This window comes from Halichoerus grypus, chromosome 10, assembly GCF_964656455.1.
Source record: "Halichoerus grypus chromosome 10, mHalGry1.hap1.1, whole genome shotgun sequence".
In the NCBI taxonomy this organism is placed as follows: Eukaryota; Metazoa; Chordata; class Mammalia; order Carnivora; family Phocidae; genus Halichoerus; species Halichoerus grypus.
Window position 1 is genome coordinate 127,947,368 of NC_135721.1, and position 25,423 is coordinate 127,972,790.

The following is a 25,423-nucleotide window of genomic DNA, read 5'->3' on the forward strand; positions in this document are numbered from 1 at the left end:
TCAGCCACGGGGAGCAATAATGGCTAATCACCAGACTTCATGCTGCTCCGGGACAGTAGACCACACGATGCAGCTAGGGCCTTCCTGGATCCTCACCACCAGCCTGGGAGGCGGGACTGTCGTAAATGCCCTTTTACACACATGGACAAGGAGGCCCGGAGAGGCCCTCGGCACTTGCCTAGGGCCACACAGAGACAAAGAATTTTGTCAGGGGGAGCCCCTGGACTCTCTGAGGAATAGTGAGCTGCCTGTCCCAAGAGGCATGCAAGCAGAGGTGGAGGGAATGCAGTGAGGTCACAGTGGGGAGTTAGTGCTCCCTAACAGTAGCTCACTGAACATGGGGCCTGGGGAGCCAGGAGCTGGGGAGTGGATGAGGCCTCTTGGAGATTACAGGGGTCAGTGGTATGCCCAGGATTGGCCGTGTGCCTCCCATAGAGGAGGCGCACCCTTCATGGAGCATCCGCTGTTTGCAGACACAGGAACTCAGCCCTGTGGAGCCTGCCATGCACCCAGGCCCTGTGCCTCGATGGTTCTGAGTGCTCACCACTTCTCAGCCAGTTTGCTGAGTGCCTCGGGGATCCTTGAGACTCACGACACCTTGGGACGGCCACCTGCCGTTCACATCCCTATTGGCAGATGAGCAGCCAAGGCTCAGAGAGGCCCAAGGACCATCATGGGAGGTAATCAGCACAGCTGGATGCATGAGCCAGTCTGCCTCTGCTGTGTGGCCTTGGGCCACTACTGACTGCCTCTGGCCTCAGTTTCCCCATCTGTACATTAGGTGTGACTATCCACGGCATCCTAGACTTCTAGGTGAAGATTTGAGAGTCTGTAAGGTTATACTGTTTTTTCCCCCAGGAGTTTGCTGCCCCAAATGAAATCCTCTCTAAAAGACTCCTTTTGAGGGGCGCCTGGGTGGCTCAGTTGGTTAAGCATCTGCCTTCGGCTCAGGTCATGATCCCAGGGTCCCCGGATCGAGCTCCGGATCGAGCTCCGCATCGGGCTCCCTGCCCGGCGGGGAGTCTGCTTCTCCCTCTGTCTCTGCCTGCAGCTCCCCCTGCTTGTGCTCTCCCTCTGTCTCCCCCTCTGTCAAATGAATAAATAAAATCTTAAAAATAAATAAATAAAAGACTCTTTTTCAGCCTCCTCATTCCCACCCCCTCTCTATTTTCTCCCCTGTCTCAGGGTTCATTCCCAGTTTCCTTTTGTCCCACTCAGGCCATCTTCCATGCCTGGAACAGTGAAGACATTGAATTAAATCTTAGAACAAGAAGTCGGGATATGGGGCTGTTCTGGGATCCACTATCTGGGTTCTAGGTTGGTATCTCTTCACTTTTCTTTTCTTCATGGGCCCCGGGGGCTGCTGTGGCACCAGATGTCACATCCCACATAACCACATTTTAATTAGGAAGGGAAGGGGGTGGGCAGAAAAGAGATTTTTCTCATCCAGAATCTCACTCTTTTATCAAGCAGGACAATATTTCCTAAATGTCCCAGTAGACTTCCCTGTAACAATGTGACAATGGAGTCACATGTCCACCTTTAAGCCAGAAAAGAGTTCCCATGGCTGACTTAGATCAATCAGGACTCAGCCTCTCTGGTTGCCCCCAAAGAAATATGGCTCTGAGGGTGACGGGGCCACAGCCAGGCCGGCCACCAGTTCCAGTCCTTGCTGACATTCATTTTCCCTCTAGACTGCGCCGGTAGGCCTGGATGTGCCGAACCTTCTCTGGCTTGTTCTCTTGGTGGTGAGCACTGTCTTCCCAGGCCTCCAGATGCCAGTTCTCTGGTTCTCCTCTTCCTCCCTGCCTGGTCCTCCTTGGGCCTCACAAATGGCCCTTGAAGTGAGGTGGAGCCCTCTCCTGCCTTCACCTGCCCATGCCTGGTGAGCCAGCTGCATGGGGTCCCTTGTTCCTGGACTGCCTGAGCCCGGCCTCTTCCTCCTCCAGAGACGCGGGTGTCAGTTAACCAGCCATGCCCCACTCCGCTCCCCGGCTCAGAGAATGGCGCTGCCACCCACCCAGCAGGTCTCGGACCCTGGAGTTGTTTTCCACTCTACCCTCTCCAACCGCATCGGCCTTACCTTCCAACCGTGTCAGAATCTGACCTGCCTCCCCTCCTCTGCCGCCATCCTTACCCCTCCCTGCGTCCGCCCTCACCACCTCCTGAGGGGTCCTGCTGGAGCCTCAGTCATTTACACTGCTGCCCTGCTCAGAGCCCTCCTGTGGCTCCCACCTGCCTCCAGGAAAGCCAAGTCCTCCCCATCTCAGGGGACCCTGCAGGATGGGCCCCTCTCCTCCCCGCCCCTCTACCCTCCCTCTGGCTGTGCTGACGTTCACTCCTTAAACAACACCCCACGATTTCCCCCCCGCACTTTCCCCACCTTTGCCCTTGTTGTTCCCTCTGCTTGGAACACTGTTCTTCTGGATCTTTCCGTGACCTGCCCCCTCTCCTCACTTGGGCCTGTGCTCTGCAGAGAGGCCTCCCAGACCAGCCCCTACTGCAGCCCTTCCCTCATTCTCCATCCTGGCCCTCATTCATTTTTCTGCTGCACACTTGTCATCCTCTATTTATGTGTTCATTTGCTCAGTGTCGTGTGCCCACCCTGAAGGTGAGCTCTAGCAAGGAGCTGGAGTCTTATTCAGCACAGGACCTGGCACACGGGTGGTGCACAAAACACTGTGCTTGGCGACATAAACTCCCAGAGATGGCCGTGGGGACTATGTCTGGGTCTGGAGGTAACTCCTGGCTGGGGGTCCAGGGTGCTGCCCGGACCTCAGGGCAGGGGAGGGTCCCAGGCAGTGGGGAGAAGATCTCTGAACCTCCACCTTGTCCAGAACAGAGGGCAACAGGGCCTTCAGGAGCCCGGAGGTGATACTGGGTAGGAATGGACTGTAGGAATTTTCAGGCCACCTTCAGTGCTCCCTGTGGGGACATCTTGTCCAATGGTTTAATTTTTTTCTTTTTTTCTGAGCGGTGGTACCCATTGTTCAACAGAAGATCCCAGTGCAGTGGCCCACGTCTCCCAAGTGCAGGCTCTAAAGCTGGCTTGTAAGGTGGAAATCGACCACGGCCAAGTTCCCCTTGGGGATTCCACAGGAAGGACACAGCCCTCCCCAACCGAGGCGGATGTACGGTTTCCATAAATTCAGCCCACCAATCCCTCCTGCGTTGGGTCCCGCCCAGGGAAGGCCTGGCTTGTGTTCTGGGGGCCACGGTGTGGAAACAGGATTGCATCTGAGCGGACTCAGACCGTGGGGGAACAGCTAACCCATACCTCCCCCTCCTGGCATATCCACCATCAATCGGCTCTTTTCTCTCTGAGGCTGTCTTTTTATTTTTTCCTGAGCATGTATAACCGAATTCCTGTCAAAGTACCTAAGTTGTGACTGCCCTGAGTATAACATAATTAAGGGGGGGGCTGCTATTCTAGTTGATATCGGGGATGGGGGCTTCCTGGCCTTGACCTCTTCTCCAGGGTGGCCCCAAGACCCATCCTTAGAATACCAGGCTCAGGGGAACCCAGCCCATGATCGAGGTCCATGTCTCTGGTTTCCATCCAGGAAAATAAGGCTGTGAGAGGTGAGGGAGGTCGTCCTTTGGGGACAAGGAGCGGGGTGGCTGAAGCAGCCATCCTGGGGGAGGGGGTCTGGGCAGGTAGGGGTGGCACAGGGCCCAAGGCCAGAGCAGGATGTGAGAGGGGGCGTCTGGGGGCATGATGTGTCCATTGCGCTATTCATTCTGTGTTTATCATTCATTCATTCAGCAAATGTTAATGAAGCACCTACTCTGTGCCAGGTGCTGGGGAGGTGATGATCCCTGCCCACAAGCTGCTCATAGTCCACTATGGGGGATGGATTTTAGCCAAATCACTCTCAGAAATGGCAATTTGTGACTGAGAAGTACAAAATGACAAGGGCCTACAATGGGCAGGAGGGCTGATGTGATGGGGGAGGTCAGAAAGACTTCCTAGAAGCTGCCGAGCTGAGAACTGAAGGGTGATAGAGGCCAAGTAGATGAGAAAGGAAGGAACAAATGTTCCAGCAAGTGGGCACAGCAAGTGCAAAGGCCCTGTGATGGGACAGAACAGAGGAGTAGGTGAATCTAAAAGACCCTGGAGCTGGAGCTGTGAGGTGAGGGGTGAGTGGGGAGTAGGGAAGGCTGAGGGCTGGCCTGGACAGGCTCCACAGAGGGAGGGCAGCCTGGTCTTATGCTGAGAGCAACGGAGAGCCTTGGGAAAGTCTGAGCAGGGAGATGGGGTCACGAGGCACCTCTGCCTGCCTCTGCCTTCTCACCTGACTACCTGGCATGCCCTGGCTCAGCATCTTTCATGAATGGTCTCTTTGAATCTCCACCACTTCTGAAGACCAGCTTTTGAAGGTGCCAGGAGTTGAGCCCACTTGTCAGATGAGGAAACTGAGTCTCTGGATCTTCTCACGGCCCCACCCACTTCCTCCTGCCCAGAGAAAAGAGGAACGGGGGACCGACGCCCCATAGTCAGCTGGGAAGAGTAAGAGTCTGGGTTGGGAATGGGGAGGGTGAGGCCCTTAGAGGCCGGCGCCTGGGATGGGCAGGGGCCCTGCTTCCGTTGAACCACAGCCCTGTGGCATGCCCCAAAAGGGAAGTAGAGGCTGCCTGTCCTCATCCCCTGAACCCCAGGGAGGGGGCTAGGGATGCCCTGGGGAGGCATGACAGACTGGGATCTTGAAGAACTTTCTGGTCAGCTGAACCCAGCTGGGTGACCTTGTGATTGAGCCTCATTAGCTGGGCTTCCTCCTCCTCTTCCTTCCAACTAGAGGATCAGAACCTCTCTCTTGCTTGTTCTCAGGATTAGCACACGGTGGGCCTCACTGAATGGCTGGCCGATGGTTGTTGGTTGAATGCACTAAAGGTGTTTTTCTTCCTGAAGGGAGAAGCCAATTAGATAAAGAACCCATGTATTTGACCGTCAACAAATATTTATTGAGCACCCACCATGTGCCAGGCCTTGTCCCAGTGTTGCAGAGACAGCAATGAACAAACCAGACATCCATGCCTGCAGACGCCCCACCATCCTGCCTGCCCTGTGGCAGACATCACGAATCGATCATCTTTCCCACTGATATCAGAATTCTCGCCAGCAGCGTGCGCAGGCTGGGACCTGGCACCCGAGGGGGACCGACCTGTCATTCCCGGGGAAGGACTGTGAATATGGCCTCGGAAGATTCCAGTGAGAACCCCCTACACGATTGAAGCCGTTTCCTCTCAGTCTCTTTCAGCAAACATCTATTGAGCACCTACAGTGTGCCAGGTGCTAGGGACGTAGCGGTGACCAGGGTGGACATGATGCTTGCCCTTGTGGGGCTGGCATTCCGGTGAGAGAGAGAGAGACAAACGTACAAATAAGGAGGTCCTTCCGGACACGGATACATGTTATAGAGACATAAGCAGAGGGGTCCAGTGGGGGGTGAGTAACAGGGGAACCCCCCCTGGCAGGGGCTGGGGGGGGCTCTGAGAGGAGGTGGCATTTATGGAGACCTGACTAATTGAGACGCGGCCACCAAGGGAAAAGAGGGGGGAACTTTACAGGTGGAGGGAACAGCAAGCAAAGGTCCAGAGGTGGGAATCCGGGCGGACTCATTTTAGGAACAGGAAGATGTTTATATTTCTGGGGAGGTGAGTGATGGGAAAAGAAGGAGGTGGTGTTGGCGGGGGCAGGAGCCAGATGTCCAGGGCTGGAGGCCAGGCACGGTCATGTGGATTTTATCCTAAATGTGATGGGAGGTCACCGGGGGGTTGAATCAGGGGAGTGACTTGGTCAGGGTTACACTTTCGATCCCTCCGGCTGCCACATGGGGAGGTTGTGGTGGGGACAAGGGTGAAGCAGGGAGAGCGGCTTGGAAACAACTGCGGGTTTCCAGGTGAGTGGCGATGGTGGCTTGGACCAGGATGGGGGCAGTGAACCAGAGCTGGATGGTCAGGGGCTGGCGGGAGGCCCAGCCCTCTGCATTCGGTTTCATTTTTCCTTTCACACGATCCCCCCCACCCCCGTGGGGCTCTGTGTCACTGGATTTTCCCTGGAGCTGCTTGTGGAGCCCCCAGCGTGCCGGGAACCTGGCCTGTCCCCCTCCTGGCTCCCTCCCCTCCCCAGCCTGGACCCAGCCTCTTCTCAGTTACTTAGTTACTCTGCCACTGTGGTCCCCCCAGTACGCTGCTTCTGCCTTAGGGGCTGTTCATATACCACTTGGCAACCCTGCTGGGGAGATGCCTTCTTCAGATCAGGTTTGTCCCCAAGGCGGGGGCCTTGAGAGTCTGGGTGGGCAGGAGTAGATTTGTTTCGGGGTACCTGATTCTAGAGACCTATCTGAAGGTAGCTTGCCAGAAGGCAGCCTCTTTCTTGGGAGTGTTTCTCTGATCCAGCCTGGTGCTGGGCTGGAGCAGGCAGACATACTCTCCTTACTTACTCGGGTCGCAGGTGCTTGATTGGACAGTGGCTGGAGAGCTATCTTGAGCAGGGTTCTAGACTCCTCGGAGGGAGAATCATAATTGATTAGTAATGCCTGCTGTGGGCCCAGGACTGTGGATAGGAGATCACATTGGCCTCATCGTTGTGTCACCAGCATGCACTGGGTCCTCAGAGCTGTCCTCCCCCATCGTGCCCCTAAATCTTCAAGTATAATAGATGCTGCTTGAAAACAGCCTATGGCTTTGGGTTCTTCATCAGTCAAATGGGCATGGTGATGACATACCCCCAAGGGGCTGGGAGGCTTGGAGGAACGGCTTCCCTGTTCTCCAGCAGGGCCTGGACTCAGAGGCCCTGAGCTGCGTTGTCCAAAGTCACGCAGCTGGGAGATGGCAGAGGTGGGATTTGAACCCTGGGCCCTGCATCAGGGACAGCGGGTGGAGCAGTTGGGCCGGGGAGCGGAAGGCACTGCCTGGATCTCCCTGTGACCCCGGACACCACTTCTCCTTTCTACCCAGTGCACTCAGCACACAGGAAGCCTGGCTGGGGCCTCCCTTGCCCATCCTGTCTGCAGCGGGTGGACATGGGGTCCTGGCGTCACCCGCCACCACCCCGGGCCTCCCTCTTCCTGTCTTGTGCAAGACTAGGCGTCCCCTGCGTGGAATGGGCAGGCGGCTCCGGCGGATGGGTGGACGGGTGAATAGGGGCCTCTCAGGCGGGGTCACTGCCCGCAGTTACCGCTAGCAGGCCTGGCCCAGGCCCCGGCCCCTTCCTCCTCCTCCTCTGTTTCTCCCAAGTTCAGCAGCCTTAAGCAAGAGGCTGGGGGACCCAGGAAATTTGGGAGGTCACTCAGCCAGCATCGTGTCCCTGTTGGGGGACGGCCTGGGCTCGGGCCCTAAGCAACAATGACAGCTCTAATGACAAGGCTCCCATTTACCGCGCGCCTTCTGGGCGCCAGGCATGACCTCCTCTAAACACCGACATTTACGTAAGCACCTGCTATTTGCCCTGTGCTGTTCTAAGCCCTTTAGATCTAGTGTCCCAGCGAATCCCCACAAAAATCTCGGGAGGTAGTTTTTTGTTGTTGTATTGTTTTAATGATCCCTTTCTTCAGCGGAGGACACTGAGGCTCTGAGAAGCGGAGGGGCCGGCCCGTAGTCACACAGCTCAGCCGCGTCCTGCGGGTCATCATCTGTGACCCAGGGCCAGTACTGTTCCAGAAGTCAGGCGGCCCAGAAGGGAGGTCCATTCAGCCACTCTCCCACCGAGCAGCCCGTGGCATGTGGGTGGCCCCTCTGGTCCTCAGTTTTCCCATTTGTACCAGCTCTGGTTTCTCAGGCTTCTGTTTTTGGGTCAGAAGCAGCGTGGGAAGAGAGAGGGGCGGAAGATGCCTCTGGGATGGTCACAGTACCGGGTCCTCTCCGCGTCCACCTGGGAGGGCACACTTGTGGCTGTGGTCCTGAGTCACTCAGGCTGCAGAGTGTGGGGCAGACGTGAGAGACACTAGCCAGGGGAGGTGGGAACGGGCGCGTAGATGCGCTGGGACAATGCAGACGCATGTTCTACTCCTTCTCCCAGAGGTTCCAGGATGCTGAGCCCACAGAGGCGATCTATTCACCTCCCTTCCTGTCTCACTTCCTCATTTCCCACTGGTGTTTCTGGGATCACCTCCCAAATAGAACGCTTGTGCCCCAAGCCTTGTCTTTGCCGACCTAAGCCAGCATCTGTACTGCGTGGGGGTTAAGAGCTTTGGAATTAGACAGACCTGAGTTTAAATCCTGGCACTGCCACTGCCTTGTCTGTGACCTTGGGAACCTGCCCCCTCTCTTAGAACCTCAGTTCCTCCATCTGTGAAACAGGAACTTAGAATCGGAGAACCAAGTGATGATGAGATGGACGGGGAGTTTGGCGTCACGGGGGCTGGAGCCGAGTTCCCAGCTGTGAGTCCCATGAGGGATGCTGCGTGCCATCTCTGAAGGCTTCGGGGGCAGGCGGGGGGCAGCGAGCAGCCGGAGTCCAGTGGTAGGGTAGGCAGGGGAAGAGGGCAAAAGGGAACAGGCTGGACGCAGATGTGGAGGGAAGAGCTGGCCACGAGTCCTCCTCAGCCCTGTTTGGCTGGCAGGGGAGGCACATACAACCTTGTTCCGGTCCCAACCCCCTACCCTCTAGGATTCTAGGGAGTCTGGCGGATGCTCAGAGCAGAGCAAAGAACAGTGAGTTTGCTCACTCTGGGCTGAGGTTGGGCTGGTCATGGGAGCTCTGTCTGCAGGGCTCTCACAGGTCGACAGCACCTCATTTCTGGGGTCCTAGATTCTGGGGCCATCTGACCATGGGACCCCCTTCACTGATACTGTGCTTGAGGCAGGGGTGCGGGGGACTAGGTGCCCCTCTTTTACCCCGAGTGGGACCTCATGCCCAGAAGAGCCCCCTGCCCCCACCACAAACCTGGGATCTTCCCCACTACGGTGATGGCAGCCCCAGCCACTTGGCTGCCCAGGCTCCAGACCTGGGTATCCCTCTGCTGCCCCATGGCTGGGCCATCAGCGAGCTCATCCAAGTGTCCAAGGGTCCACCTCCACTATCCCACCCTGGGCCAGCACTGCCTTCTCCCATTGGGACCTTTGCAGTCTTCTCTTCATCTCCCTGCCTCCGCTCTTGCCCTTCTAAACCAGAGGGATTCCCTTAGAACCCAAGACAGATCCTGTCCCTCCCCTGCTCAGAAGCTTCATCGTTCCCAGTGCACTCAGAGTGGAAGCCAGAGTCCTCACAGCAGCCCACAAAGCTCTGGGGGATCACCTCCCCTGTCCTGAAGCCCTTTCTAACTTCACTCCCTCCTCCTACCACAGCCCACCCATTCTCTCCCCTTTTCTGCTCAGCTGCAGCCTCACTGGCCCCTGGCCTATGGCTGAACATAACTGTATGCTGCTGCCTCAGGGCCTTTGCACTTGCTGTCCCCTCTGGACTGGAGAGCACTCTCCCCTCAGCTCTCCCCATGAAGTGAGTCGGGCCTTGGTTCCAAAGTCACCCCTCAGAGAGGCCCTCCCTGGCTAGCCCTCCCTTCCATCGGCTCATGCTGTTTCATCTTCTTCCTAGGACTTACAGCCTACTCTAAAAATTGCTCTGCTTATTTATCTGACTTCTTGACTGGTTTCTTCCACTGGAATGTCACCATCGCTCGGGTGGGGAGTTTTGTCTGTGCTGTTCATTGCCCTACATCCTGCTCCCAGCACGGTGTCCGTACAGAGCAGGTCCCAGTAAACACTTGGGAATGAATGAATGAATGACAGATGAGGGGGCTGAGACCCAGAGAAAGCCCCAGGGGACTCACATTCTAGAACTTTCTCCTGACTCTCCCCAGTCTCTGCAGCAGTTTGTTGGCAGCCCGGTTTGGGGTCCTGGGTACTAATCTCGATGCCTGCGTGCCTTGGCTTCTGCTGTGGGGCTGTCAGCAGGTCTGCTTCCTCATCTGCAGGATGGGTCACGTGGAGGTCCCAGCGGCACAGGTTTGGGCTGCCAAGGGGATGCGATGGTGTGTGGTGAGGGCTCAGCATGAAATAGGTGCTCAGTAAATGGGAGTGGCTGTGGGGGAGGCTCTGGCTTGTGGTCCCCTCCCCCGCTGCTCCAGGGCCTGTAATTACCACTTACCCTGGTCAGTGGGCCCAAGAGATTCCATGTGTGGGCAGGGCTGTGGCCGGGGTGCTCGCCCGGCCACTGGCGGGTCCCACGGGCACTGTCCGACCCCTGGGCCTCATGGCTGACATTCCAGGCACGTTTCCCAGCCCTGGGGCTGCCACAGGCCCATACAGGGTGGGGGTGGGGGGTCGTAGGCTTCAGGCTGGACAAACCAGTCAGCCTCCCGGGCTGGGCTGCCCGACCACCAACTTCCTGCTGGGCCTCCTGAGGCCCACAGGGGCCTCCAAGTCTTTCCATCGGCATCCACTGCCACCATTGCCTCCCGTCCACCGTGGCACAGAAGCTTCCATCGAGGCCCCCCCGCCAGAAATTCCCTCCTCACATTCAGCCAGAGGGGTCCTTTAAAACTATGGCTCAGCCGTGTTATTCTCCTGCTGAATTGTACCCCGAGTGCTTCGAGAATCAGTCCTCAAGTTCTTCCCTTGACTCACAAGGTCCCCCATCATCTGACCTCCTCTTCCTCCTCCTCCTCACTCACCCTTCCAGCTATACTGACTTCCTCGGGGTCTCTGACACAGTCCAAGCTCATGTTGCCTCATGGCCTTTGCATGGGCTGTTCCCTCTGTCTGGAGCACTCTTCACCCAAGTGTCCACAGGGCCCCCTCTGTCCCTTTCTTCAGGTTTCTGCTCAAGTGTCATCTTCATATGGAGCCTCCTCTGACCCCCCACTTCTATCCCCCACCCAGTATTGCACCCCCCCTTTTCTGCTTTATGTTCCCCTGGGATGCTCATCACCATCTGACAACTGCGGATTTTACTTATCCACAAGGACGTGAGATTTTTGTCTGCTTTGGGGCGCCCGGGTGGCTCAGTTGGTGAAGCGTCCGACTCTTGATTTCGGCTCAGGTCATGATCTTGTGGTCGTTGAGATCGAGCCCTGGTCAGGCACCGGGCTCAGTGGGGAGTCCGCTGGAGATTCTCTCTCGCCCTCTGCCCCTCCCCCCGCTTGCGCCTCTCTCTCAAATAAATAAATAAATCTTAAAAGTAAAATAAAACGAGTTTCGTCTCCTTTGTTCTCTGTTGTAGCTCCAGCGCCCAGCACGGTGCCCAGAACGTAATCCGTGCTCAACAAACATTTGCTGAATGACCGAACAAACAACTCTACGAGTTCTTGGCAGATAAGGACACAGAGGTCCCTCGGGGTAGGTGACCAGCCCAAGGCCACACAGCTAGTCTGAGATTGAGCCAGGAGAGGAGATGAGCTTGGGTTTCTGAGATCCTGGAGCTGGCACCTCGGAAACTTTCAGGAGCGGAGCAGATGGGACCGAGGCCCTAGCAATGAATCCTGATGATTCTGTCGCCCTGCCAGCCCCAGGGCCAGGCAGTACACGGGCTGATCCAGGAGTCCCGGCCTGCCTGCCCAGGCATTCCAGGCTCTGACCCAGGTTCCGAGCTTTCTATTTTGAGCCTCCTAGTCCTGAGGACTGTGTGTTCCCAGCAGGCGGCGCGGGCCAGAGGCTGAGCCGGGGTGTGGCTGTCACCCTAACTAGGGCCTTGCCGGTGGGTGCCGGAGCTGGGGCCCTGCCGGGGAGCCCAAGGACCTAGATCCCTCGGTCCTTAGCCTGTTGTCTGCTGAGGACTCTGGCACAAGCCTCGTTCTCTGCCTGATGGTCCCGCATTCAAGCCCCTGCCCTGGTATCTCGCTGGAGTGCTATTGACTCATCCCACCTTGGATTATATGCTTCTGGTTGTGCCCAGGGCTTGGGGGCCCATTCAAATTCTGGCTCCGCCCCTTTCAAGAAGTGATCTTGGGCAAGTCACTTCACCTCTCTGAGTCTACTTCCTCACCTGGGAAATGGGGACAAGAAGAGGACCTGTGTCCTGGATTGCTGGGGACATTCTGTGTGATAAATCCGGTGAAAGTGCCCCGTACTCAGCAAGTATGTGATAAGGAACCCCCTTCCGGGGGACGTTTCCTCTCCATATGCCCTGATTTCTTTCCGCCCCTGCCCCTCTCTCTACCTGGTGCATGTGCATTAATTGTCAGTTGCTTGTCTGTCTCTCCCTCTAGAATGTCAGCTCCACCAGGGGAGGGACTTTTGTTTGCCTTTTTCACTTATCTGTGTCCCCTGGGCCCATCACAGCACCTGGCACACAGTAGGGGCTCAATAAATCTTTGGTGGAAGAATGAAGACATGAATAATGACCCCTTGGGGAACACAGGCCCTGACCTCAGAAAGTGTGTCCTCACTCCCCCCTCAGTCCCAGGGGGGGCACCTAGCATTCTAGGGTGCTTGTTGGTTCCAGACACCAGCCCCCCCATGCCTCCCGCTCCGTCTCCTCTGGCAGCCAAGGGCGCTGTGCGAGTGGCATCAACCTTGCCTCACAGATGGGGAGAGGGAGTCACCTGTCTAATGTCACCCGGTGGGCAGCCCCTGAGCCAGGATTCCAGCCCGGTACTGTCTGCGGGAAGGCTCAGTCTTTCCCTGGAGGGAGTTGGTAGTGATGGAGAGGATGATGGGGTCAGTGATGAGGTCCTGGGGGAAGGAGGGCTGGGAAAGGAGTCAGCCCCTCCCGAGTTCCGTCTCTCTTTGTGTCTCCCTGGATCCCTTTGTCCCTGTCTTTGTCCCATCTCTCTCTGACTCTGTGTCTCTCTCCCTGTTTTGTGTATTTGACCCACTGCAGCAGACCCCTGGCTTGGAGGTTGAGATGTTGGTGACTCAGCTACCTCTGGCCCCCCCAGCCCCAGCATCGTGGTCAGTGGCTGCTAAGCCTGGAGGGGGCGCTCCCCTGACAGCCCCGCCCGTTGCCTGCTCTACCTCTCTGAGGGCAGCCTTCCCAAATTAATTAACTCAATAGTGTATTTCCCCAATGCTGGGGACACCTTGGGCAGATTCCTTCACTCTCAGCTCTGTAAACAGGGCTCCGGTGGGATCTACCCCTTTAGGATGTTGCGAGAAAGAAATGAGTCTGTGAAAGGAAGAGCTTGGCTTGGCCCCAAGCACGGCAGGTATTCAATACACGTGCTCATGGATTCATTCAAGGGTCCCCGAGATGCTCCCTGACGCCTCCCCCAGGCCAGCCTGGTGCTGGGGGGAGGGAAGGTGAGGGGGGGCAAGGCGCCAAAGACACAGTCCTTGCCCTCATCTAGTATATGTGCTGCCAAAGCGAGCACATCCTTGCCCTCATCTAAATGCTGGAGACTTTCAAATGCATCTCTCCAACCTGGACATCTCCCCTGACTCCAGACCTGAGTCTCACCCACAAAAACCCCTGATCCTCTCCCAAAACTATTGCCGTCTCAGTTACTGGCTCCCCCATTCTCCAGGTGTACCCCCAAACCTGGGAGTCATCCTTGACCCTTTGTTCTCACTTGCCCCCACATCTGATTGCTCACCACATGCTATTGCACCCCCCTCCCCCCCCAACCCCGTCTCCACTGCCCTGCGCTGGCCCAGGCCACCAGCCTGGGGACCTCATGCCTACAGTTTGTTCTCCACACACAGCCAGAGGTGATGATCCCCTTAGACCTAAGTCAGATCCTGTCCGTCCCCTGCTCAGAGACCTCCCAGGGCTCCCACCTTGCTCAGAGTAAAAGCCAAAGTCACCCCCATGGTCCTCAAGGCCCTGTGTAATCCCCTCCCCCGGCAAACCCTATACCTCTCTGATGACTTCATCTCCTCCCACCCTCCCCCTTGCTATTCCTTCCCAACCCAATGGCCTCCTTGCTGTTCCTCTAATAAGCCTCAGACCTTTCTACCCCGGGGCCTTTGCACATGCTATTCCCTGTGCTTGGAAAACTCACCTACCATGTATTCACATGACTCACTCCGTCACCCCCTTCAGGTCTCAGCGTGGATGCCACCCCTCAGAGCAGCCTTCTCTGAGCCCCCTTCTCTTGCCAGCATCAATATCTTCCACCTCCTTTATACTGTCTCTCTCTGCATCCTGATCCTGCTCTGTTTGTCCCTTATGAGTGGAGGAGATTGCCCAGGGGAAAGCTACTCCCAAGAAGGGGATAGCATGTGCAAAAGCCTGGGACTGTGAGCAGTGAGGGGGTTCAGGGTGGTGGCAGAGGAGAGGTTGGTGAAGACAGGACAGCGGGCTGAGCTCCAGGATAAAGCATTGTCCTGCAGTCAGTAGGCTGGGGTCATCCTGGTTCTGTTACTCCCTGGCTGTGTGACTTCAGGAAGCCCTGTCCCTCTGTGTACCCAAGAATCTTCAACTCCTAGTGGAGACCACCTAAGTGGACCCATTATTTGACAGATGGGGAAACCAAGGCTGTAAAACTTCTATGACCTAGTTAAAGGTCAACCCAGGCATAGGGATAAACCAGGGATTGTTAGCAGTCACTCACAATTTAGCGTGAATGAGTTCCCTGGGTTCTTGGCTACCCAGTGCCCTCTAGACCTCAGAGGGCCTGGGAGGCAGGATGAGTGCAGGGCTGAGGCTCCCGGGGTTGGGCAGAGAAAGCAGGAGTGCCAGGCTGGTGAGGATAGGATGTAAGTTTGTTGGGATACACAATCACCACATCTGTGGTTATGACACGGGCAGGTGACACAGGCTGCCTGGGAGTCACCCCTGGGCCACGCAGCCTTGTCACATAAACTTCCCCCTCCACGCACAGCCTGACTTGTACTCTGCTCCCTGAGCTGCCATTTCCTGATGGTGTGACTCTGGGCAAGTCACTTCCCCCTCTCTGAGCCTCAATTTCCTCTTCTGTAAGGGGAGATAGTGGAAGTACCCGCCCTGCTGGCTGTTGGGAGGGTTCACCCCATCCCTGCCACACTGACCCACTTGCTATCCCTCAAATGTGCCAGGCATGCTCCTACCCCAGGGCCTTTGCACTTCCCATTCTCAGTGCCTGCTACACCTTCCCAAAGGTGGCTTGCTCTCACTCCTCCTTTAGGTCTCTGTGCAAACGTCACAGCTCAGAGAGGCTTCCTCTGACCCCAGACACCCCCTTCCTCTCTTAGTTTGTCTCTGTAGCTTTTACCATTACCTGAGGCGTCATGGTTTTGCTTCTTTGTCTACCTCCCCAAGGACGGCAGCTCCATTTTTGTCCCTCATGATCATTGTTACGTTCCTATCCCCCAGCATGGCACCTGGCACAAGAAGGTGCTCACTAAAGATTTGCAGAGTGGTTGAATGAATGAATGAACAACTGTCAAGCGCTCAGCACCATGCCGGGCCATGCTAAGCACTCCCTCCCCAATGTGGTGAACAGTGTTATTCTTGGCAATGGCTTCCCAATGCCCCTGCACTCCCAGCTGCCTCGAATCCTGCTCTCACCAGCCCTGCGCCCCTGCTTTGTCCCCCCGGCCCAGCTCCCCGCTGCCAGCACCGTCTTGTCCCTGGGTCAGGGCAACCTCTGGGGAGCCACAGGGCTGTGGGGCGGGCTCCCCCAGGCTCTACCTCTGGCTCTTCTTACATCCCCCCCCCCGGGGGGGGCAGAGGCTTATGGGAAATGGGCAGAGCCATGCTTTGAAGCTCCCCTGGGTCAGACCCACCGAGCTCCTGGGCCTTCCTTCGACGTGGCCTGATGTGACCCTGCTATTGCACAAATGGGACAGTGAGACTAGAGAGGGGCAGCCGTGCTTGGCGGCTCGCCTTCGGGGCTCCCGAGGCGTCCAGGGCAGCTCCCAGAACAGGCCTGGGACTCAGGCGCCTGTTTTCCAGATGGCAAGACTGACTCTCGTAGAGGCTTTGAGACCAGGTTTGAATCTCATCCTCCCACTTCCTGGCCGTGTGATCTGAGGCTTGTCCCTCGGTCCCTCTGAGTGACAGTTTCCTTGTCTGTAGAATGGCGCGCTCATGCTTTCCAGCTCACGGGGGTGTTTGGGAGGACAAGACCAGCCATCTGGCCGGCATCTCGGGTCTGCGGCCCCTTCCCTGGGCCTCAGGTGTCCCGGCTCCGGAGCCCCCTGGGCCCGGGCCACTCTGGGGCTGGCGCTGGGCCTCATGGTTGGGGTAATCCACAGCCCCAGGAGGCCGCCACCGCCGCTGCTGGTTTAGTTTTTCCCTCCCCGACTTCTCCCCTCCTCATCCTGGCCTCCCTTCTCCAGAGCCAGCTTGTTTTTGTTTTCTGTTTTTACGGCTCCATAAATGAGTCACGAGCCTGATTTGATTTAATTTCGTTGTAACTGTTATCTTTTCAAGCTTGTTTTTTTCCACTCAGTTACTCACGAGACCACAAAACCTAAACAGGACGGGGCCTTCCCCAGCTTGCTGCCCAGCACCCACGGCACGGCCTCCTGGGCCTCGGGGGCTCGGGGCCAGGGTCAGCAGCTCCTGGAGGACTGAGGTGGGGTCCGGGGGGCTTCTGGGGGGTAGACGCTCAGTGTGCGGGGCAGGCCTGGGGGTCTTGAGTCCCGGGGCGGTAGCCCTGATCCGTGTGCTGTGTGACCCTGGAAGTGTTGTTTAAGCTCTCTGGGCCCGATTCCTCCTTGGCTAGCTTTAGAACAGAAACTCAGACATCTCGGGGTCGGGAGGTGACATGTTGAGTGAGGTGGGCTGGGTGGCGACTGCCATGAACTGGAGAGAACAGGCCCTTCTCAGGGGACAGCTGCCTCTTGGCCGGCACTCGGCCCGGATCTTTCAATTTATCAAGAGAAGCCAGAAATCCGAGGTCGCATGTGAAAAGTTCTGATTTTTAAATGTTGGCCAACGAATCAAATTAAAAACAACAAACAACCCAACTCTGTGGACACGTCTGGTTTAGAAGGTTCTAGAAGAGTCAGCCCTGCCCACACTTCAGCTGTGGCTGGAGTTCCTTCTCCCTCCACACCTTTGCCAAGCAGCTCCCTCTGCCTGGAACATTCTCCCCTCTTCCTCACCTCATCGTTCTGGATGGTGAGTGTGTCCCTGCTCTCCCACAGCCCCCCGGGTGCCCCTGGTCACCGTGGGGCTGGGGATCACGCTTTCAGTCATCTCTCCCACCGACAAGCAGCTCAGGAGGACCACATTAGGAGCCAGTGAGGGGCTAAGGAATGGGGGCTCAGGGGGAAGGCAGGACCCTGGCCAGAGGGAAGGAGGGGTTGAGGGCTGCTCCTCCAAGCATGAGTAAGGCCATGTGACCGGTGTGCACCAATCAGGCGCATCCATGCCACTTTATGAATCAGAAGTTGGAAATGTTGGGGGTGGGGCGCAGGAGTCCATTCTGGGGTGGGTGGGGCCACAGCTTCCTCTACTTTCCAGGCGCTGCAGTGGGCGGGCCGGTTCTAGGGACAGTGACCAGGGCCCAGTGGTAGTCGCAGGGCAGACTGAATAATTTTGCAGAGATGCCTCTCTCTGTGATTATTTAGGGTTGGTCAAATGCAATGAAAAGGACATTGCACTCTGCTGTCATGCAATTTTGTTTAAATATATTTAAACACAGCAACACTCGATTGACTTTGTTCATCCTAAGAATTTGCATAGTTATATGTGAGGAGAAGAGAAAATCAATATATCTTTCACCTTTTTTTTTTAGACATTGCAAAATAGGGTCCTCGTCAAACTTCTTTCAGGTGGATCTTTATTTTGAAGTTTTGGCCCCAATTCTGGATGAATTCACTTTATGTGGCTTTTTTACTGGGCCAAATTGTCTACCTTTGTTTTCTGAGCTTCTGTGTGAGTTCTCCAGAATTTCCCGCCCCTACACCGCCAGGCACAGCTCATGTTCTGTGAGGGGTACTAGGATCTCCAATGCTGGGAAGCCCTGGGATGTCTCCCAAGCTGGGGCCTATCATCCATCACCCCCACCGGTGGCCTCAGCCTTCCAACCTTCTGGCCTAGCCCCTGCCTCCCCTTTTGTCTTGCCCTCTGGCCTTTCTCTCTCCAAGCCAGGACCTGGGTGACCCTCAGCAGTGCACCAGCCTGGAATAGAACCTCGGTGGATGCTCAAGGTCATGGAGTCCTGGAAACAGAGAATTCTTCCCTCCAGGACAAAGGAATCCTGGCTTTCAGTCATAAGCCCCTGCAATTCTAACATTCGAATGCATGGGAGGCCTGGTAGACCCAGACCCCTTGGTAGATATTTATTGAGCATCTATTATGTGCCAAGCACATCAGGGAACAAAACAAGCAAACTCCCTGCCTTTGTGGCACTTACATTTTAGCAGGGGAGACAATCAAGAAACAAATGAGTAAAAGAGCGTATCGGATGGTGAAATCAGCGAAGGGGGCGAAGGGGGACGAGGAGTATAGGGGCTGCAGTGTCACATGGCCCGTCACAGAAGGAACAGGAGGCTGGAGGAAAGTGAGGGGACCGGTCCTGCAGACATCTGGGGCAGAGTGTTCCAGATGGTGGGAAGAGCAGATGCAAACGCCCTGAGGTGGGAAAAATTTTGCATTGTTGGGGAAAGATAAGAAGAGCAATCTGGCCCAGTGAGCAGGGGGGAGGCCAGCGGGACCCAGATCACTCAGGGCTGTTGGGGCCTGGGAGAAGGAGTTTGGATTTTATTGCAAGTGAAGTGGGAGCCCCTGGAGGGTTGTGACCTAGGAGGGGCAGGGTCTGACTTAGGTTCCGACACAGGCTTTCCCACTCTGGGCGCTTCTGGGTTGTGGGGGCTGTCCTGGGCATTGCAGGAGGCCGGGCAGCATCTCTGGCCTCTCCCCACTGGAAGCCAGCGGCGCTTCTCCCTCCACCCAGTTGTGACAACTAAAAATACCTCCAGACATTGTCAAATGTGCCCTGGGGTGCAAAATCGCCCCCAGTTGGGAACTATTGGTCTAACAGGATCCCTCTAGCTTAGAATGAGGAGAGCAGGCTGTAGACATTCCAGGGAGGGCGAGGGAGTGGAGGGACGGAAGAGAGGAGAAGCCCTTGGATTCTGAGCCTGTTTTGAAGGTGAGGTGAGCAGGATTTGTTGGACTGCACCTGGAAGAGCGAGAGGGAGAGAGAGTCCGTCCACCTAGGGTGTTTCAAGAAGGGATTCTGGGACTGAAGGAAGCCTTGGGACCCCCGCTCCAGTGCAAGGATTGCAAACTCCAGGGCCAGGCAAGCAGTGCGGATGGTGACGTGGCTGGCAAGAGGGGCAGGCCTGTCTCAAGGGTGGGCACCGCTCAGTTTCAGCCCAACGGCGCCATGTGGAAAGGCCAGGATTTCCAGTTTTCCACTAGAAGCTATAAATCTGGATGGACTTTTCTGGAGTTTTCAATGTTGGGGAAATCTACGAATAGACAGATTTGTCCCGAGGGCCATGCGTTTGACATCCCTGTCCCCCTTCCATCTCTCTCATCTTGCAGATGAGGGGCGCCCCAGAGGAGAATCGGAGGGGTAGCTGCTGCCGAGGAGGGCGGCCTCCCCTGGGTCAGGCGGGGCTGGGAGCCATCAGGGACGGAGGTGGGGCTTGGACTCCACTCTGAAGAAGGGTCAGCTGCCGACTCAAAAAGAGGAGAGGGCATTCCAGGAGGTGGGGGAGTGTGAGCAAGGGTGTGGAGGTGGGACTATGGAAGACTATTTTCGAGGAGGAGGGAGATAAGAAGAGATGGAACCAGGAGGGAAGAGAAGGAGATAATGGGGGGGGGGGTTACCAGGAAATACACAAAGAGGCCAGACCAAAAGCAGGACTGGAAAAATCACAAAAGGACTTTAATAATATTAATAATTTCACTTCCGAAATTGTTTGGCAACAAGCAGCTCATTTATTTTACCACTGACTTTGGGTTCTTGGCAATCCCCACGTACACCAGGGAGTGTTTGCCCAACAAGGAACATTCTCGTTTGCAGATTGTTTTCAAACGGCACAAAAATTTTCGCAAATAGTGTATTAGGAATTTAATACTGAATTGTGAAGTTTGAGTGGATTAATGAAAGATTTATTCATTTCGATTTAGCAGGTTTCTTTAAGTGTTTTAGAGGCAAAAACATTTCTTTTCCAAATCTCCCTTGCAAATTTTCCACCTCACAGCAGCCAAAATTTGAGGTGACGTGTGCAAAAATAGCTGATGTGTAATGATAGAAAGGGGTAAGTGAGGTTTAGAGAGAATCCGAGAGAGTGTGCTTTCAGCGGGGAGGATCAGGGCAGGCTCCCTGGAGGAGGCGGTTTTGAACCCAAGTGGCAAAGGATGGGTGAAATATAGACCAGGCAGATGGGTTAGGGTAAGTGAGGGCATGCCAGGTGGAGGGCCCTGTGTGTGCAGATGTGAAGGTGGGAATCATGCGGTGGGGGCCGGGACCAAGGGAGCCGGGGCTGGGGCTAGCGATCGCAAGAGGCACTACAAGAACCAATGGGCAAAGCTGAGACCTGTCAGCAGCACAGCCAGGCCCAAGAGCGGAGAGTGTGAAGAAGAATGAGGAGCTGACCTCCTCTGTTTAAATTGCTCGTGGGTCCAGAAGGGTGGCAGAGAGTGTGGATGCCTTGTCCTTCTATCCGTGGCCTAGGGCTGCTTCCCCTCACCCCAGCGGAGTCACCTTAGGTGAAATATCAGAACAAGTCACCTGTGTTGAGTGCCTGCGGAATGCCCAGCTCTTCCTCCCATCGGCAGCATGGGGGAGGTGTTATGATGCCCATTTTACCGAGGACACGGAGGCCCAGAGAGGTTGTGCTCCCTACCTGAGGTCACACAGTAGGATTGGAACCCAGACCTGCCTGAGCCCCAAGTCCATGTTCTAACCTCTGCTCTGTAATGACCCTCATGTGCTCCCGCCAGGTCTAGCTCCCTGTGACCTGAGTACCAGAGTCATCCCTATTAGAGGGGTAAACTGAGGCTCTGAGCAGTGGAGTCACTTCCGTGACATCACACAAATAGAATGGGTAGAGCCAGGGTCTGCATCCCCAGGGCCACTTGACTCTGGAGCCCACTCTCTTGCCACCAGATGACACAGCTGCCTGCCTTCCCAGGCCTCTGTTTCCTCGTCTGATAAATGGGGGTGAGGACAGTGTGTGCCTGGATGGGGTCCATGCGAAAGCGGTGGTGCATATCAATCACCCAGCTCAGTGTGTGGCACTTAGTAGGTGCTTTAAAAATGATGGCTGGAATTATTTGTGTGAAGGTGGCTGCCTATTAAATGAGTGACTTAGGGGCACCTGGGTGGCTCAGTCGTTAAGCGCCTGCCTTCGGCTCAGGTCATGATCCCAGGGTCCTGGGATCGAGCCCCACATTGGGCTCCCTGCTCAGCGGGAAGCCTGCTTCTCCCTCTCCCATTCCCCCTGCTTGTGTTCCCTCTCTCGCTGTGTCTCTCTCTGTCAAATAAATAAATAAAATCTATAAATAAATAAATAAATAAATAAATAAATAAATAAATAAGTGAGTGAGTGAGTGAGTGACTTAATGTCAGACATTTAGAGTAGTACCCCCCATGGTACTGATGTGCCTGAGGATAGAGTAGGTGCTCAAGAAATGCTAAGTGTTATTATTCTAGGACCTACCCCAGGGGACAGCCTGATACCCTTCCAAACTTGCTTCCTTCCCAAATGGCCTTCCCTGTGTTTCTGACTTCATCCAATCAACTGGTCTAGGTTAGGATTTGGGGGTAAGGAGGATGCAAAGCCTCCTGCCCTTCAGTCAGACAGACGCCGAGAGCACTGGTTGACGAGTCCAGAAATCTGGGTTTGAACTCTGGACTCACTGTGTGGCCTCTGGCAAGTGCCTTGCCCTCTCTGAGCCTCAGTTTCCCCTTTCATTTGCAGAGCCTGGGCCAGGCTGCCCTGGGAGGTGCCTGCCCTGCACAGGGATGGGGGCAGTTCCCCTGTCCCCTGTGGCCACCAGTCCCCACCTCCTGCCTCCTGAGCTGCAGGCCCGCCCGGCTCAGCTCTGACGACCAACCAGCCAATCTGTTTACTGAACTGACTGACCCCTTCCGGGAACTCGGCCCAAGCTTCCCAGAACTCGGGTATTAATGACCCGGAGCCACATGACAGAGCATGACACAGCACTTTTGGGCACGGGGCCGGGCCCAGAGGGGCGCGTGGGGGGCCGCGGCCCAGCCCCCAAGCCCGGCTGGCCGGTGAGTCAACCCGGCCTCCTGCAGCTTCCTGATCCCAGCCACCCCGCCGCCCTCCCCCACCCCCAGGACCTCCTCTCCCTGGTAGGGCCACCCCAGGACCCCCGGGCTTCTGCCCCAGTGACCTAGAAGAGGTCGTGGGTGATCAGGGCTGCCCTCTGGGGTTACAGATGGGGAAAGCAAGGCCCAGAGAACTGGAGTAAATAACTGTAAGCACTTATTAAGCGCTTACGGTGTTCGAGGCGCTGGGCAAATATCCTAGTCTTATGACAACCCTAATGAAACAATGAATGCCACATGGGGAAACTGAGGCTCGGAGGGGAGCAACGGCATGCAACCGTGTGGGGCCGCACTGAATCCCAGCAGCTCTTTTTGACCTCAGGCGATCTCCTTTCAATTCCTCGACAACTCGACAGGGCGGGGCCACGTGGTCTATTCCACAGCTGGGGAAACTGAGGCCCACAGGGGCTGAGTACCGTGCCTGCGGTCTCAGTACTAGTCAGCTTCAAGGACCAGTGCTCGGAACCAGGGCCTGGCCCACAGCGCTCACACGATATCCGTGGGCTGACAAGGGTGGGTGAGCGCACACACGGACTTTGGTGCCCGGCAGAGCTGGGTTCGAATCCTGACTGTGCCTTTCCCGGCTGCTCGGCTGGGAGCTTGCAGCTGCACCCCGCTACGCCTCGGTTTCTTCACTGGCAAAGGGTCATTGTGGTGATCCTGACCTTGCAGCGTGGCTGTGAGCACTGTCTGTAGTGTTCCAACAGCTCCTGGGCCCGCAAAAAGTGCCCCGTGAACACTGACGGTCATGGTCCGCATCTTCTCCGGGCCCGGGTCTCGGAAGCCATGTTGGGGTCAGTCCCTGGGCCCCGAGCCTGCCTCCTTCACTCTTTGCTGCCCAAGGGCGAAGTGGTGAGAGTGGTGGTTTTTATGGGGCTGGGAACCAGACAGGCTCTGGGGCTCAGAGGGAGCCACCTGGTTCCCAGTCCCTGAACTTTGGGCTGGGGGTGGGGGTAGGCAGGGGAGGGGCAGCACTTTGATGATCTTCCCTTCATGTTACAACCATTGCTTGAGCACCTACTGTATACCAGACTCCAGGGAACAGAGTGGCGAACAAGGTCTCTGCCTGCATTCCGGTGGAGGACACAGGAGATCAGCAAGCAAACCCATGAAGAGATGAGACAGTTTCAGGCAGGGAGAAGGCCATGGCAGAGGTAAGTAGGGGTGTTTTGGAGCTGCGTGGATCAGAGAGGGCTTCTCTGAGGAGGTAGTGTGGAGAGACATCTAAAGGAGGAGAAGGAATGGACCCCAGGGGAAGGGATTTTCAGCAGGGGGAACAGCAAGGGCAAAGGCCCTGGGGTGGGTTTGGGCTTGGAATCTTCCAGGAAATGTAGGAGGCCAGGTGGTTGAACGGAACCGGGGGTGGGGGGTGGGGGTGGCGGCGAGTGACAGGAGATGATGCTGGAGAGGTCAACAGGGCTGAGATCATGCAGGGATTTGTGGGCCGAGTGCCACTGGCAGGATCTGAGTCGGGAGGGCACTGATGTGACCCAATTTGATGGACAGCAAGCCTTCACATACTCTGACATTCAAATTTTCTACCCATCTGATAGATGAGCTAATTATGGCCCAGGCCAAGCTCACCCAGAAGGTCAGCGGCAGGGTGGGGACGAAACCCAGGGTGGCTGGATGGCCAGTGCAGGACAACCGCCCCGAAGGAGAGGGAAGTAAGACCACGGGCTGAGGACTAGAGGGCCCATGGGTCAGCAGAATGGGGCCCTGCAGCCCAAAGTGCTGCAAGCTTCCGGGCAGAGGAGTGCCCTCTAAGCCGAGGTGGCGGGGGGGTGAGGTGCTGGAAGAGTGGTCTGGGAAGAGGGAACAGCATATAGAAGGGAGAGGTGATGGGGGATGTGCTAAGGATCCTGATCCTGGGAGGCCTCGGAGCCAAGGGGGAGGAGCTGGGGTTTCATTCTGAAGGCCTCCTGTGTTCTGGGCCTGGGCTGGACCCTATGGCCACCAAGATGGGCACCTGTCCCCCTCCTCACCCTCCTGGGCCTTGGTTTCCTCCTCTGCAAATACCACCTGGAAAGATATTGTCAGAGCTCTGTGAGATCATTCTTTCATTCACTCAGTCATTCAGTCAGTCACTATTTTTTGAGCACCTACTATGTGCCGGGCACTAGGCTCGGTGCTGGGGACACAGCAGTGACAAAAACCTTGCTCTGAGGGGAGAGGTGGTATTTAAGTTAAGAACACGACTCTGGAGCCAGATGACCTGCGGTAGCTCCTGGCCCACCATGCATCAACTGTGTGACCTTGGGCGAGTCACTTTACCTCTCTGAGCCTTACCTGTAACATGGACTAGCTATAGTACCCACCTCATAGGGCTGCTGTAAGGACGTATGAGTTGATGCCTGTGATGTGTTTAGCACGGAGTCGGGCACAGTAGGTGCCCAGGAAGTGTTCTCCATGCTTGGGCTCAAATAGGGGAGAGAGACAACAGACAGGCAGATGGCAGCTGAGGGGACAAGATGGTGTCTGATGTGGGAAGTGACAATTCCAGCTCTTAACACCAAGTAGGTGTATAGTAGGTACTGAAGTGTTTCTCGTCCCTTGTCCCCTCCTGAGCCCAGCGTGGACTATGACAGGGACCCGAGGCTTGGGGAGTCTGTACGGAAGCTGGGAAGCTCTGTGCTGATCCAGAAACCCAGGGCTGAGCTTTGGGGCCAGGGATGGCAGAGACATCCCCACCACCCCTTTGCCCCCCGCACTCCCTGCACCCCGTCCCCAGCAATGATGGCAGCCTGGGTGGTGGGGGGCGAGCCAGGGCCTGCCTGGCGGGTCCCCAGTAATGACACTCATTACACAGGTGTCTGGAAACACAGGGGGAGGCGAGGGCCCCAGGGGCTGCGTTCACATGGCACCCAGCCAGCCCACCCCAGGCCCTTCCTCATCCTTTATGAGTCTGGTGCCCGGGGCGGGCAGGCAGGTCGGGGGAGAGGAGTTGGCATTGGGCCAGCTGGCGCCTGGTTAAAGGAGGGAAAGTTGAGAAGTTTGGGTGCCAAGGGCTGATGTGGAGGACAGGGTAGAGGGTGCTGATGGTGGTGTGCGTGCGTGTGCGTGCGTGTGCGTGCGTGTGCGTGTGCGCACACTCACATGGGCGGGTGTGTACCAGGGCACAGAGAACCAGTCTAGGCATCCCTCCAGCCCGTCCATGAGGAGGTGAGAGGGTCCATGTAGATGAAGCACTGATGGCCCCCAGACTGGGTCAAGATCTCCAACACCCGTTTCACTTGTTCGTTTAACTGACACTAATAGGTGGGCGCCAAGCCGTGCCGGTGACGTCAGACCCAGTGCTGGGCCGGCCCTGGGCTCTGCCATCTAAGGCTCCAAATCCACGGAGAGACAGATGCCAAACC

The 25,423-nt window shown here is 56.4% G+C and overlaps 2 long non-coding RNA genes across 3 annotated transcripts in view; both read left to right on the forward strand.

The window, feature by feature from the left end:
* LOC118518124 (uncharacterized) overlaps positions 1–25,423 on the forward strand; it is a 219,991-nt gene that overhangs the window by 90,383 nt on the left and 104,185 nt on the right. The gene's annotated exons all lie outside the window — the stretch shown is intronic.
* LOC118518125 (uncharacterized) lies at positions 1,130–11,130 on the forward strand. Of its 2 annotated transcripts, none has more exons than XR_013442082.1 (2): positions 1,130–1,317; positions 4,910–11,130. It is a non-coding gene; the product is annotated as an uncharacterized LOC118518125 (long non-coding RNA). The 2 variants fall into 2 exon arrangements; XR_013442083.1 differs by lacking the exon at positions 1,130–1,317 and adding an exon at positions 3,674–4,510.